The sequence below is a fragment of the Pinus tabuliformis genome, chromosome 6 (assembly GCF_031772625.1).
Source record: "Pinus tabuliformis cultivar Carrire ecotype Pingquan chromosome 6, CPIR1, whole genome shotgun sequence".
Taxonomy (NCBI): domain Eukaryota; kingdom Viridiplantae; phylum Streptophyta; class Pinopsida; order Pinales; family Pinaceae; genus Pinus; species Pinus tabuliformis.
In genome coordinates, this window is record NC_142292.1 from 1689482492 (window position 1) to 1689489761 (window position 7270).

Below are 7270 nucleotides of genomic sequence, written 5' to 3' on the forward strand. Positions count from 1 at the left end.
TGGTGATGGTAACAACATAATGATCACAGGTAAAAGAGTTGGTGAAACTGATGGTAAATTCTTGGGAAATGCAACTAATAATGGCAAGTCATGCCAGTACAGTAGAATGATTACAATAATTAAATGTAGTGTATTAGGGAAAGGACCGATGAGGTTTTTTGGATAGGAATTCAAATCCCAATGTGTCAGAATCATAATTATGAAATCACAATATTTTTTGATTCCCATTCACATTGGATTTTGTAATGATGTGGTATGAATATGATTAATAATACGCCATCATTTGTTTATGACGGGACCCCCCCAACTTAAATGTGGTTGTTCGTGGCATGTAATAGTCTCTTTAATGGAATATTTTAATTAAATTTGTAAGAATCATCGGATGCATACCTGGTGACCTACCTGGCAGTGGAGTGATAGCAAAAATGACCAGGGAAGTAACAACATCAACAGGCAACATCGAAGTAACAACAACGATAGAGTAACAACAATAACAGAGTAACAACAATAGTGGAGTAACAACAGTAACAAAAATAACAGGAGTAATGATAGTGACGTAGTAACAACAATAGTGGAAAAACACCGAAAGAGTAAAAAGAACGGTAGTAACAGAGTTAAAATAATATATATATATATATAATGATATATACGTAGTATATAATATGAAATATTATATTTAAAAATTTTCTTTCAGCTCCTTCTTGTCATAATTCGATATTATAAAGAATATAATATAAGTATATATATAATAGATATATATATATATATATATATATATATATATATATATATATATATATATATATATATATATATATTTAGCAGGGAGAGAGATCATTCTCTACACCAACAACTGTTAAACTAAAGTTATCAAAGAAATATTTGATTAAGGCATCTGTAAAAGCTGGACAGTGGTATAATTTTAGACGATTTCCATTCACTAGGAAAGAAGTACGAGTTTCATCTATTGTAATTAATTTGACTGTTCCATTGTCAAGCACAATGTCCACTTCATAGGGTCCCATCTAATGAGTGTGAAGCTTCCCTTTAAAGTCTTTGAATCAGGAGTCACAGAGCAATGCCCAATCTCCTGTATGAAACAACTTGTTCTTGATGAATTTAGCATGCCACTTCATTCTCTATTGTTGAATAGCAATAGTTTTCTAGACAACCACTGAACAAATCTCATCTAACTCATTGAGCTGTTCCAACCGGTATTTCTGGTCCTTTGATAAGTATAATCCCACTTCCAAAGCTGTTGTGAGTGTGCTGATCTCAAATTATACTGGGAACAGGGGGGATTTCCAGTAGACTGACTCAAATGGTGAAAACCGAGTTGTATTCCTCCATGTTGTCCTATACGCCCAAACAGGTTCTAGAATTTTTTGAGACCAATCCCAGTGATGACATGCTACAGTTTTTGTCAAGATATTTTCCAATACCTTGTTTGTACTTTCTACTTGTCCATTCGCCTGGGGATGGTAAGGAGTTGTCACTCTGTGTTTAACCTCGTATTTCTGCATAAGCCTTCCAATCATGTGGGATGTGAACTGTGCTCCCCCATCTGAAACGATCTCCCTTGGAGTACCATATCGAGCAAAAATCTCTTCAAAAAGAAAATCTGCAACCACCTGTTCTGTTGCTTTCACAACAACTCTGGCTTCCACCCACTTAGTCACATAATCAGTGCAGATCAGAATGTGAACCTTTTGGTGAGAAGGTGGGTTGAAGGGTCCAACGAATTCAATGGCCCACTTTTCAAAATGTTCGAGGACTATCTGGGGCTGTAGTGGCATCTCATCCAATTTCCCATGTTGTCCCATCCATTGATAGCTCTCACATCCTCAGACATAAACTTGGGCATCACGAAAGATAAAAGGCCAGTAGTATCCCATTTGTAGCACCTTGTGGCCCATTCTTTTATCTTAAAAATGTCCTCTACAAGGGCCATCATGGGTAGCCTTCAGTGTTTCATAGATGTCATCCTCTGATACGCAGTGCCGAATCTGCGGATCAACACCTGTATGGAAGAGGTACCTTGCCATCCATGAATATCGAGTACTTTGATGAATAATTTTCCATTGATCCCTGTTTGACAAATGACGGGGTACCTTCCCTGTGGCAAGTTAGTTAGAAATATCTACAGACCACGAAGTGTTAGAAAAAAATACAAAAATATGTTCATCTGGAAAACTATCTTCGATGGGTTTACCTTCAGCATTATTTTCTAGCTTAGACAGAAAATCAGCTACCACATTGTCCTTCCTTGATTTATCTACTATGGTAATTCCAAACTCTTGAATTAACAAAAGTCGTCTCATAATACAACCAGGAGTAATGGGTTTATTCATAACATACCTAATTGTTGCATGATTAGTATGTACAAAGGTGGGGTATCCGGTAATATAATGTCGAAACTTGTTGGTGGCATAGATGACAACGATGAATTATTTTTCGATCACTGTGTATTTCAACTCAACTGGAGCCAAGTTCTTACTAACATAGTAGATTGCATATGGTACGTTATCTACATGCTATCCCAAAATTTCCCCAACTGTTGTCTGAGAAGCCTCAGCATGGATATGGAATGGTAATGTCTAGTCTGGCCCTCGAAGCATTGGAGCACTACAGACAAGTTCCTTGACCTTTACAAAGGCTACATCATAGTCATCTTTCCACACAAAATATGCATTTTTTGTCAGTAATTGAAAAAGTGGATGGGCTATTTTAGAAGAATTTTCTATAAAGCACCTGTAATAACCAGCACAACCAATAAATCTATGTACCTGTGTGGGTGTTTTAGGTATCAGGAAGTGCAATATTACCTTTATCTTAGCTGGATCCATTCAAATTCCAACAGCAGAGAGTAAATGTACCAAAACTATTCCTTCCTCCATCATCATGTGGCATTTTACTGTACTCAAAGAGACATGCGCCTGCTTACATATTTCAAGTAATTTTTTCAGATTTTCCAACCCCTCCTCAAATGAATCCATGTATGGAGTGAAATCATCCATATAAATCTGAACACTGCCATCTACCAGATCAAAGAAGATTCACAAAATTTCCCTTTGGAATGTTGTAGTTGCATTACAGAGACTAAATGGAAGGACCCGATATGCAAAAGTTCCCCAAGGACATGTGAAAGTAGTTTTATCCTGATCTTTGGGGGCTATCTGGATCTGTCTGTACTCACTAAACCCATCTAGGAAGGAGAAGAAATTCTTCCCAGCCAGAGTATCCAAGACTTGGTTAATTAAAGGTAATGGAAAATGGTCTTTCTACATTGCCTTATTCAATTCTTTGTAATCCACACATATCCGCCATTAACCATCTTTCTTAGGAACCATCACCAATGGATAAACCCATTGACTGTATGAAATGGGGTAGATAAATCCCACGTCCAGTAGCTTTCTAAGTTCTTCCTTGACAATGTTTTTCACAGCAGGGTCCATCCTTGTCTGAGGCTATCTCACAGGATGACAGTCCTCTTTGATGTATATATGATGGGTGCATAAATTGGCCAGAATCCCTTTCATGTCTGTATACTCCTAGGCGAATGCTTCTTTGTGTTTTCAAAGAACATGCAATAGTTGTTTCGTCTAGGATTCTGACAGATTTTGATTAATATTTAGGGTCTTCCTTGGCTCTATTTCCACCGAAATGTTGTCATGAGATGCAGTTGTAGGTAGCTCATTAAATCCATTAGTTGTTCCAATACTTTCCTGCGTTTCACAGCTCAAAACAGACTCTAGGATTCGCTAGGTTGAATCTGAAATAGATCATGGATCACTAATAAAAGTAGTATTTGTATCATCTTTTGTTTCTATTTTCAACTGAAGAGCTTGTACAATAGTAAGGATTGGTCTTAATTCCTCATTTTCAGATTCAGATTCTTCCTTTGGTAAAGGCTTCTTGTGGACCGATGGTTTCATTGATGGACTAGGTTCTGGAGGAGGATATAACACTAAATTCTTAGTACTCTATCCATTTGATATAACCATATGTCCAAAACGATACACAATATAAGTGTCTGTAGTTGCTAGCCACAGTATTCCCAGAATTAGGGGATGGCCACTAGCTAAGTATTGCATTTGTAGTACTAGGAAGTCCACACGGTAGTGCCATGAATCAACTGAGATTGTAATATCTTCTAACTTCCCTACTGGTTTAACCATAGATCGATCTATCAGCTCTGACATAGTAGGTGTAGGTTTCAAGTTCCGAAGACCCAATGCCTGCATGGTCTCAGTGGTAATGACATTTATGGCGGCACCCAAATCTACTAGCACGTTTAGAATTTCTACTCCATTAATTTTCACGGTTAAAATTGGGTTCCCGAGATCCCATAACATCAAATAGCTTTCCCATAACATGAATGGTGAGTGGGTCCTTTGATTTCTTTTTAGGCTTCTTAGTGCAATATTCCCTAATATGTTTTGCATATATAGGTACATCCCTCATAGCTTGCAGCAGGGGTATCTTAACAAACAAATTTTGTAGCTCCCTTAACAAATCAAAATCATCTTGAGGGATCTGTTTACACAAATCCAATCGTTCTGGATAGGGTGGTTCAGTTTGGTGTTTTTGAGTAATTAGCGGCTGAGGAGGTGTTCGATTTTTGCTAACATGGTTTAATTTCTCTTCAACCATTTATGGTTCCTTTACCTCATTGATAACTTGTTCAGTGATAACAAGTGAGGGTTGAGCATCTACTGCCTGCCAAGATCTTAAATTCATCTCATACAATTCTACGGTGGAGATGTTGTATGAAGGTAGGTTGAGGGTGCCAGCTTGGTAAGCCCCTTTATTGTTAGGGTGTGGATTGGGTGGGATGGGAAGTTGAGGGCAAACAGGCTGATTACCAGTGGAAATATTAGAGGGAAACTAGAATTTCTATTGTGGCACTGGCTGGGGAAATTTCCCAGAAGGAGAAGGTCCATGCCAGTTGGAAGCCCACGAGGAACTCGAACTAGCTTGAGGAGACCATTTTGATAGGGTGGAATCTGGTACTGGGGCCACATAGGTGGATAAGGCATGGATTGGGGACCCTATTAAAATTACTAAAATATTGAGATGGGTCCGGGAACATACCTTGATTTCCCATTGATGACCAAGGTTGCCATGGCTTCTTAGGCCCCATAAAGTACAACTGATCCATCTCTTCGCCTCTCCCTTAAAAAATGGCTTTCAATCCTAGAAAGGATGGACATGAAATTGTTGCATCTCACAGATTGCACATTCCTCTGCAAAGTTCAATGGGCATTCCCTCTTTGGGTGTTTATTCCTACATTTTGGGCAAAATATATCCATAGTTCTTTCCAATTCTAGTTGTTTCCGTTTTACCTGCAGCATGTCCATTTGTTGAGACAGGGTACTCAGCATATCAGTGTTCAAGTTGTCCAACAGATTTCCAATTTCTTCTTTTGTGACACCTCCACAAGATACTTTCATTGACTGAATCCCTTTTTCATTCCTTTCAACTCCACTTGAGCACTAGATGAACAGCTCACAGATGGTGTCAAAGTTAACTTTTGATATATCTCCCTTTCTGACTATCTTTAACAATTCCAAAGATTCCTCTTGAAAGGCCCAGAGAATGATAATTTTCAAAATGTCCTTATCCAGGTTGGAGTGACCTGATCTCTTCAATGTGTATTTAAAACGTTCCACACAATATTCCATATTTTCATCCTCTTTCTGTGTAAACTTGAAGAGTTCTTCCTTAATATCCAGTGATTTACAGTAATCCTGGTATTTTTCCAAGAAAGCAGTTTTCATCTCTTCCCATGTTGAAATAGTCCTTCCCCCAACACCCATAAACCATTGTAGAGTTGTCCCCTTTAGTGTGGGAGGAAATATTTTCAATTTATGAGAATCCATTAGATAATCATATCCCGACACACAATGTCAAATTAAAACAGGAACGTGTCAGGATATTCTGATGTAAGCCCATGAAAGCCACGCAAAGTTGTTAAAGGAATGGGCTTTGTTGGTGTGCCAGTGCCAAGATCCCCAATTGGGAATTCAATAGTGGAGGTTGTAGGTGCCATGAATATCCTCCAGTAATCACTGGGGATTTCAGCAAGCTTTGCAAGAGATGATGGAAGGGCTCTTGTCACAGGTGTTTGAGTTTCTTTAACAACACTTACTCTATCCTTTGGTGATAGAAATGCTCCTACAACTTCTTCCTCTCTGTCATAAGGGCTTCACCCTTCATACCTCCTCTCTACAACTTCTTTTTCACTACTGGAATGGTTTGGTCCCTCAGATGTTCTTCTTGTCTCTCTGGCTACTGGAAGGGTCTGATGTATCAAATCAACAGGGGGTGTTGTGGACAACACTGGTTGATCTACAAATTTTCCTTCCGATTTTGTCTATGTACCCAACATCACAGCAGCACGAGAAGATGCCTTTGATTCAACTTTCGTGATGATTTGTTGGATATAAGTATTCCTTCCCAAATCGTGTCCTCCCTTCTTTGGGGCTCTTCCTCTACCCCTTTTATTCAAATCTCTGTTCATGTAAGTTGATGTGATTAAGATGTTGATACCATCACAATGCTCACGACCTCGAGCAGGGTGTCAAAAGACCGTTCCCTCCCAGGATGAGAGATCAAGTGAAAAGGAAAACAACAAAAACTAGGGTTCAAGGCCTAGAGCAAGGCGTCAAAGGACCCTTCCCTCCCTAGGACAAGAAACCAAACAAAAAAAGAATACATACTAGGAAATTCAATGCTCGAAACTTGAAGCATGGTGTCAAAGGACCATTCCCTCCCTAGGACAAGAGACTGGGTTTTTCCCAAAAAGAAACAAAAATGCAAGAATAAATTAAGCTCAAGGCCTGGAGCGGGGGGTCAAAAGACCATTCCCTCCCCAGGACGAGAGACTGGGCCTAAAGTTAAAAACGGAAAAAAATGAGAGAAAAACAACAAAACAAAGAAACGACTATGCTCAAGACCTGGAGCAGAGTGAGAAAACTCTTTCACTCCCCAGGACGAGATATTAACCCTCTGTTCGATACAGATCATGTCCTACACCTTATTAGCCTTCACCGACAATGGCGCCAAAATGTTGGTGTCCAGGTATGAATAATTTGTCAACCCTTTTCCTACATTAATTCATCAATCCGTGTGCATACTCTTTTCAAGGTAACACACAAGGTATATGCAGGAGCAAGGTTACAATCTACATCAACCCAGGGTTTGTGATTAAGAAATCAAAACATCATTGTAACAGTAATGGAAATAAAATGCATAACTTAAAAAGGC